Source organism: Asparagus officinalis, unplaced genomic scaffold (genome assembly GCF_001876935.1).
Source record: "Asparagus officinalis unplaced genomic scaffold, Aspof.V1 AsparagusV1_Un42, whole genome shotgun sequence".
In the NCBI taxonomy this organism is placed as follows: Eukaryota; Viridiplantae; Streptophyta; class Magnoliopsida; order Asparagales; family Asparagaceae; genus Asparagus; species Asparagus officinalis.
In genome coordinates, this window is record NW_017972308.1 from 6,884 (window position 1) to 16,371 (window position 9,488).

The following is a 9,488-nucleotide window of genomic DNA, read 5'->3' on the forward strand; positions in this document are numbered from 1 at the left end:
ATGGGAAATTCGTTTAAACATAAAGTTTAATATGCTTTATAAGTTCAATTGTACAATAATAATATGTAATTAAAACAAAGAGGAGGGGTGTTTCAAGTGCAATGATAGAAAAGAGGCGAGGGCCGTGCTTGGCACGGGGTACATACTAGTTTAATTAGACTAGACTATGGTCATTCTGAACAATATATGATTATGATTTAAGAAAGATGGTCAACTTCCAAGAAAAGATGGGAGCACTATTCCCTATATTTACTTCAGCATTTGTAGTTCACAAATTAATAAAATGTTCAAGGATACATGAATATGATATATGTTTGAGGAAAGTTGAATTGTGAATTGTAAATTGTAAATATATTATCAAATATTGATTTAGTCTAGCAAAGACATTAATATTGAGATTCAGCGTCATAGTCATCGCTTAATTTGGGTTAATTCCTTTATATGAATACACATCTAAGCAGATCCTCATTCATGTCTCTGCTCGTGAAAGTGTTGGATCTGATATGCAAATCTAAAGGGGGTGAAAAGGGTTGCTATCACTTTTTGCTAAAAAACATAGAATATGAAATACATAAAATAAAAATAAATAATGATAATTAACCACAAATAACAATCAACAAAGGACACGCAAGATTTTGTGGTGGTTCGGATAACAATTCTACATCCACTCATCCTTCTCACAAAAGGACTTCCTAACTTTGCTAAGAGTTCTTATGAATTACAACTCAACTCTTACAAAGATCACACCCTGTAATTTAATTAAAACCAGTTATCTAAGCTAACTCTTCACAATGAGTGGCTCCTAACCCTAGCTAGATCCAATTCCTCGATTCACCATGGCTTGAGTATGCTGGAAACCCTCAATTCACACTGGCGTGAGTACACTGTAAAAACAAGTTTAACCTAATAAAAATTAAAAAAATTTAAGTGCAATACAGAAATATCTTACAACGCTTTTTTTATTAAGATAATTCTCCAAAAATTTTGTTGTGAAGATTTGGAAGAACGATGATGATGACGAGATCCAGCGGTAGCACTCCAGAAGGTTGATGATCAGATGATGAAGAACGACATCGAGAGTGCTTTTTGAGAAGCTTGAGCAAGATCCTTTCACTAACTTGAAACCCTAGCTCTCTCTTCCTCTTCCTTTTTCTCTCTCTCAATTGCGTCAGGAATATCTCTAAAAATCATGAGGAAAGAGTTTATATACCATCAGTAATGAACGGTTAAGATTGAGTCCAAAAAATATCAAAAATCACAAATCTAACGCTCAATCATCTATGGTCGGACTTAATCATCGATGTGTTACTGTTCACCCTTCGATGGTTCTGTTCATCCATTCATGGTTACTATTCACCTCTCGGGGAAAATAACAATTTGTAATTATAGACCATCGATGAGTCACTATAGACCATCGATGAGCTCAACCTACCATTGATGATTAGATAGATCAGATCGAGAACTTTTCGAAACGCTATTTATAATAGCGATTTGGATAACCGAGTCAAAAGTTATGGCCTGTACAAATTTCAGCCTCAATATATGTTTAAATCCTGCTGCTGACTGTTTCGACGGTATTTAATTAAAATATTCATATCTGGGCTATACATCTCCAAATTATGTTTCAATTGTTCTTGTGGATTTGTGAGAATGAGAAGAATATTATCATATGCTCAAAAATGATTTTCACTCTTAATATTTTTTTTTAAAAAATTAGTTGTGATTAACTTATCGTCTTGCTCTTTTCAATATCGAACTTGATTTAAACTTCTTGTAACCTGTATAAAATATCTCGAACATATATTAGGCTAATATGAAGGTTTGTTATTGAAGACTCCAATAGCAAAAGCTCAATCATATGCAGGATTATGATTTAAGTAAGGGTAAATTACACTTACCCCCCAAGAACTTTTAGCATTTTCCAGTGAACCCCCAATAAGTTTTAAAATCATAGTAAGCCCCCAAGTATATTTAGCTATAGCAATAAAGCCCCCAAGTATATTTAGCTATTGCAATAAAGCCCCCAAGTATATTTAGCTATTGCAATAAAGCCCCCAAGTATATTTAGCTATTGCAATAAAGCCCCCAAGTATATTTAGCTATTGCAATAAAGCCCCCAAGTATATTTAGCTATTGCAATAAAGCCCCCAAGTATATTTAGCTATTGCAATAAAGCCCCCAAGTATATTTAGCTATTGCAATAAACACCCCTACTAATTAACTTTCAAAATCACATTAAAACCATAATAACTTTTGGAATTGCAAAAAAACCCAATTAGTTTTTATGTTTTGCAGATAACATCTATAAATTAGAACCAAAAAACAACACATAAAGGCATTTTGAAAGACTATTTCAAGAAAAAAAATCCAGATGCCAATCTAGGCACAAGCAAGAGGAGAACAAATTACAAAAGATCAAAGATTTTTGTTTTTTAGGGTTGAAAGTATAAAAAGATTATAATATTTTTAATAATTTAAGGGTATTTGCAATTGGTCTTCTTAAGTCATGTGAGCTACACGTGTCATGTTAGATATAAATAGTGTTAACTTTGGGGTTTTTTTGTAGAAGTTCTAGGGCGGATTTAGTGTGATTTTAAAAGTTGCTAGGGGTTTTACTGCAAAATGCTGAAAGTTCTTGAGAGTTTATTGTAATTCTGAAATTTATTGCGGGTTTACTATAAAATGCTGAAGGTTTTTGAGGGTTTACTGTAATTTCCCCTTTAATTAATGTCTAGTATGGACCTTTAACATAATAAAAGTACTCTACCTTGTAGACAATGTACTTACTATAAGTATAAAAGTTTTAAGCTTCACCCAATAATTCAATTAGAATTTAATCTGACAGACCTAAGACAGAAAATGGAAGAGATTTCCATAATGATGGCTCAAGCTTTAAAATCAAAAAAAAAAATATATATATATATAAACCCCACATGTCTTCATCTCAAGCATAAATCTAAAACCAAACGAAGCAAATTAATAAGAACAAGCAAAAGCCTAATTGGCAAAATTGAACCTCAATCCTCCATACCCTCAACAAGTTAGCACATGCGTTTAAAACAAAGAAGCCTAACAAAAATACCACCCACATTCCAAAAGCTCATCCTCCATACCCTCATTCCAAAAGCTCATCCTCCATACCCTAAACCAGTGAGTACATTAATTAATAAAGACATATACACACTTACGACAGAGAGGGGGGCCAATCTCTACATATACCCTACCTCTGAAAACTGAGAGCATGTGCAGAATAAAGCAGTATCTCACATGAGAGCTACTTCAATGATTAACTGTAGAGATTATTTCTCATTCCTATATATTGAGATCTATAAACCTCTACCTCTAAGATTTTATTGTAGATGACGAGGAGATGGTGAGCTTAGAGCATGGAGGTATCTAGGGTTTCGAGATCCCGACATCTATGAATGGAACAAAATGAAGGCTGAGAGTGATGAAGCCAAACCAAAGGAATGGAATGGAATTGGATTGCCGAAATCTCTCTTTGTACTGTATATGTCACAAGTTGTTTGTAGTGTACTATAGTGTTTGGCGGTAGTCAAGGAGGGGGGAAACAAGAATATTACAACAAACCAACAAACAATGAAACAACGAAGCAAACGAAAGTGGAAAAAGGAATTCGGTAACTGTTGATATGGAATTACCCGCTGAAAATTTGCTGTTCTTTTCTAAATTTTGACTGAATTTTACAGGCTGGGTATAGATAAATATAAGGCGCTCACTATTTAGCTGAAGAAATTAAACAGAGTTCATGTAAAAACATGGATCTGCAACCAGGGTCGTGAGTTTGAAGGATGAATTTTCTTGCTCTTGATCTTTAATGGGTTGTTTGTTTCTATGCATTTTGCACCCGTACATTAAAAAAAATGGAACCCACAAGTTAAAAATTATGGATTTTTAACAAACACATTGTTTGTTTATTATTTATTTTACGCGGATTTAAGATTGCCCTATTGAATAAATGCATCAAATATAATTCTCTAAAATTATGATGACTTTAACTGGATTTATGAATTTAGTCGCATATCCTCAACAAAATTCATGTATAACCAAACAAAATTTGATTGGATTTTAACCCTCATGCAAATCCTCTTTAATATCCATCACAAACAAACGCAATTTTAATTATGTGTTTTTAAAATCTACTAAATGCATCAAGATTAATCCACAAACCAAACAGCTCCCAAATGGTGTAGAAAAAGATACTTAGACTAACAGTTGCAATATTATAGCTTTCGTATAGAAAAACTTGAATTTATCTCATTAATACACATAGCTTGATGCAAAACCCCTTTTTTCTAACTTAAGAAATGAGTGCATACAGAGATTATCAGTATTTCAAGGTCAAAAGTTTAATAAGCATTGGTTAAGCTTAAAAGGTCACAAGAAAATTCCCAAATGCTATTGCCGATTCACCATTCAATTGAAATAAAAATAAAAGCTTAAAAGATCACAAGAAAATTTCCAAACTACTACTGCTGATTAATCCTTCAATTGAACTAAAAATAAATCCACCTTTCCTTCAGCGACCTTGATGTATAGGCACTTATCAGACTCACTGACTTGATACCCATTGTTACGAATAACCCCATCGAACTTTTTATGCCAGAGTTTCAGTGCATGTTTAAGTCCATATAGAGACTTAATAAGTTTATAAACTTTATCAGCTAGAGCATCAAGTCATTCTGATTTCTCCATGTAGATCTCTTCTGTGAGGTCTCCATTGAGAAAGGCAGTCTTCATATCCATCTGATATATGACAAACCTTTTTATCGCCGCTCATGAGATAAGTATTCTGATGGTAGTGATCCTGCAAACTGGTGCATAGATATCAATGAAGTCTATTCTTTCTCTCTGAAAGAATCCTTTTGCTACCAGTCTTCCTTTGTACTTCTCAATAGTACCATCAGGATGAAACTTCTTCTTAAAGATCCACTTGCAACTGATAGGCCTTGCACCTCTAGGTACATCCTCCAGCTCCCACGTGTGATTTTGAATCAATGAATCCATCTCATCATCTATAGCTTCTTTCCACAGGAGAGCGTCCATTGACTACATTGCTTCTTGGAAAGTTTGTGGGTTTCTTTCCATATTATAGGTGATAAAATCATCTCTAAAATATTTCTGTCTTCTAACACACTTGGAAGGTGGTTCGGTAACTCCTTCAACATTGACATTTTTAGTTTCTCGTGAAACTGGCTCCTTTGGTGCATCTGACGTACTAGCATTCCTCTGTTATATCTTTGAGTAATAAGCCTTTATCTTTAATAAATTTATCCTCAAAGAATTCTACATCCCGAGCTTTAATGATGGAGTTGGTTCCAAGGTCTAGGAACCTGCAAGCGTCACTATCTTCAGCAAGCCAAAAAAAACAAATTTGTTTGTCTTTGGTCCAAGCTTAAGCCTTTTGATATATGGAACCGAACATATGGCAGACACCCCATACTTTGAGACTATCCAAAGGATCTAGATATCCCAACCATAACTGATGAGGAGTACTATCAGTTTTAGAATAAGGTACTCTGTTCAGAATTCAGTTTACCATTAGCAAAGTCTCTCCCTAATAGCAGGTAGGTAGACTAGATGTGATTAGCATGGAATTCACAATCTCGGTCAATGTGCGATTCTTCCTTTCTGTAATTCAATTAGATTACGAAGAATACAGAGCCGTAGTTTCAGCAATGATTCCATGCTCCTTAAAGTATGCTTCTGACTTCTTAGATCGGTACTCTCCTCCTCTATTGCTCCTGAGTCTTTTCACCTGAAGTCTAAGATTCTTCTCCACATGAGTCCGAAACTTGATAAACTTACTGAATGATTCATCTTTAGATTTCAGTACGTAGATGTGACAAAAGCGAGAATGATCATCAATGAAGGTGATGAAGTACTTCATGTCGCCTCGAGTGACGAAGCTCTTGAAATCACAAGTATCTGAGTGCATCAGATCTAATAGGTTAGTGCTCCTTGTGACACTTGGAAAGGGCTTCCTTGTTAACTTCACTTGCACGCAGACTTCACACTTCTTAAGTTTGTTACCCCACATTTTGAAAATAATCCTAACTTTTCCATGCTATATATTTTTCTATAATTTACATGTCCTGACCTATTGTGTTATAATATAGAGGAGTAAGCAGAAGAGGATACTTTATTTATAATTGAGTTAGGTATAATAGTATTGATCTTATACTTGCTATCAGTATGATATGCATTGCTAAAATATATTTTCTTAAAAGATAACACAACATTTCCTCCTTAGAAATCTAGTCTCATACCTACGTCACACAACAGGCATTTAGAGACTAAGTTTTTGGTAATTGAGGGAACATGTTTCACATTCTTGAATGTGAGTGTCTTCACTGAAGAAAGAGTCAGCACCACAGTCCCAGTTCTAAGAACAGGAACTACAGAATGATCAACCATTGATACATTTTCTTTGGTAGCAACATAAGAAGAGAACAAATATCTGTTGGAGCAGACATGAAAAGTAGCACCTGTATCTAACCACCAATCAGAGACGTTGTTGGGAGTTGTCACTTGGAAGAGCATAGTCACACAATTGTCAACTTGATTAATATTGTGTGTTGTTCCCTTCTTTTGTGCTTTACAGTCCTTGATAAAATGTTCTTACTTCCCATAGTTAAAGCATTTGCCGCTCTTCTTGAAATCTTTTTTTTAACATTTAGATTCTTCGGGTGGTACTTCTTTTTGTTAAATTACTTTTTCTTCTTCTTGGAAGAAGAACTAGTACCCTTCTCAGAGTTAGCATCCACTATGTTAGCAGACGCCTTCTGCTTAGCAAGGATCTCATCCTTCGTGCGAGTCTGAATATCGTCCTCGATCCAAATGAACCTCTTCAAATTAGACAGACTCATCCGTCTTTTCCTTCTTCGAATGTCCGTAGAGAATGACACTCTAGATAGAGTAAGCTTGTTGACAATTGCACCAGAAATGAAGGTTTGACAAAGATTGATTTTTTCATCCTTCAGCTTCAAAACAAGCTTTTCAAGCTCTTTGACTTGAGGCAAAACCTCAGCGTTATCTTCGAATTTGAAGTTCGGAAACTTGTCAATGAGGCGTAATACGAGTCGTCGTGCGAGCACCTATGATCGCAGAATTATCAAAGGTGGGTTGAGAAGAGGATGACAGAAACACAAGAATAATTCAGTATGTGGCGAAGAAAAATACCCTCTCTAGATTATGAGTATGAAAAGATTACAATCCCTCTATCACAATCTCACTAGAATCGAGAACAAACTCTCAATTATCTCTAAACCCTAATCTCTCTTAATTAGAATCTCTCTTTGATTACCTCTGATTGATTAGAAACCCTAAACAACCTCTTTTATAGGTGTAATAACGTGGATAGCAAAGTGGTAAATAACCAAACCCAAACCCTACATGAATTTGTGCAAACAGAAACCCAAACGAACCAGGAAACCGTCGATGAGTCGACTCATAAACATGCATGAGTCGACTCATGCCAAGTGAGTCGACTCATGATGAGGTGAGTTGACTCGTCAGAAACTTTCGACAAAACGACTGGGTTTCGTGAGTCGACTCATGACAGGCATGAGTCGACTCAACCTGATGAGTCGACTCATGTATATGTGGGTTTCGTGAGTCGACTCATGACAGGCATGAGTCGACTCAACCTGATGAGTCGACTCATGTATATGTTTGAGTCGACTCACGGGCTGAAAACTATATACTTCGATTCTTCGATTCGCCATCTCTTCCACGCTTCAACCTGCGTTCCACTGTATTATTTTATACTTCTATTCTCAAGTTACCATAAGAATCATCTATCCTCAAGCTCCTATAGGATCGCTAAGTTCTAAAGAGAAGATACACCCGTATCATAGTCCCCCCATTAGGAATTTGAAGTCTCATTCAAGTTAGGACTTCAGCTGAGGAAACTCAAGAGCTCCTCCATCCTTTCTGTACCACTTGGCTTTGCTAGGAACTTGATATCGACGTACAACTAGAAACGACTCCTTCGTTCCTCACCTCATCGTAGTCGTCTTCCGCTGCAACATACAACTCCTTTTCGATGGCTCGTCATGAAGTCTAATACACAGTGAGATAAACTTCTTGCTTGCATTCACTAGCCTCTTTGCTAGCATCACCATCGCCAAGTTTGCCTCACTCGGAAGAGACGCCGAACAAAATATGAACTTTTTACCATCCTTGGTGAATGTGTACTTCTGAGCCCGCCTTTCGTAGATCGCGTATCTATCTCACAAGTACGGATTGCCCAGTATAACCTGACAAACATCTAATGGAATGATGTGGCACGTGACCTCGTCAATATACGACTCGTGGAGCGCAAATCTGACAGTACATTGATCAACTACACTTAGTCCCGTCTCCTTCTAAATCCATCCCAATGGATAGGGTTTCATATGCTTGACTGTCTTCAGACCCAGCTTCTGAACCAAGGCCCCAGATATCAAATTCTTTTCGCTGTCTAGATCAACAATGGCATCAACCAAACTGGTCTTGATCTGTAATTTTAAAATAAAGAGCTGCTCTCTCGGGTCTTCGTCCTCAGTCGTGGTCTGCTTTCCCACCATAAGGTTGAGACTGCTATTGGTCTTTGCCATCCCGGGAACTTCCTTCGAACCCTGAGCTACTACATATGTCTTCTTCTCCTCCTTTTTCTTTAATCCTTTTGGCTTCAGATGAGGATCTTCTCCTAGCATCGATTAGCGATATGTTCTGTCTTCTCGCAGTGACTACAAATCAGTTTTGCTCTCCTTGGATCATCCTTCTTCTCCTCCTTATGTTTGAAACCACTAGACTCACCTCCTATCTGTTTTGCATCTCCTTTTGCCTCGTTACTCTTCTTTTGCTTGCCCTTAATGGCAATAGCTTTCATGCTCGCCTCTGTAATAGACTCGACCGTGAATAGCTGTATCTCCTTCCGGATGTATTCGTTCAGACCCACCATGTACTTCATGAAGATGGAGTATTCTTCCGTCGTGATGTTTAGAACCATCGCCTGCTGCTAGAACTCCGTCGCGTACTCTTAAACGGTTTGATTAAATCTTTAACGCAAGCCGTACGACAACGCTCCTCAAGGAACCCCACTGGATAGAACTGCTTTCTCAGTAGCTCCTTAAACTTGTTCCATGACACCGCCTTCTTCTCCTGCTTGTAGTAGGATTTTCACCATGTCAACTCATGTCCCGAAAGCTTCAAAGTTGCGAACACAATTTTCTCCTTGGATGAATATTCATAGAGAGTGAAATACACCTCCATACACTCGAACCAATCATCGAGCTTCTCCATATTGACACTCTCATTGTAAACAGGAATCTCCACCTTGAAATCAATTTTTAAGTTCTGATAGTAATTCTTACCCCCTTGATGTGGAACAGTCTTAACAATCTCAGACTCCTCATCAGAACCAGTTTTCTCGCCCTCTCCATCGGACTCTTCGAGCTTCTTCTTACCCTTCGAAGAAGATT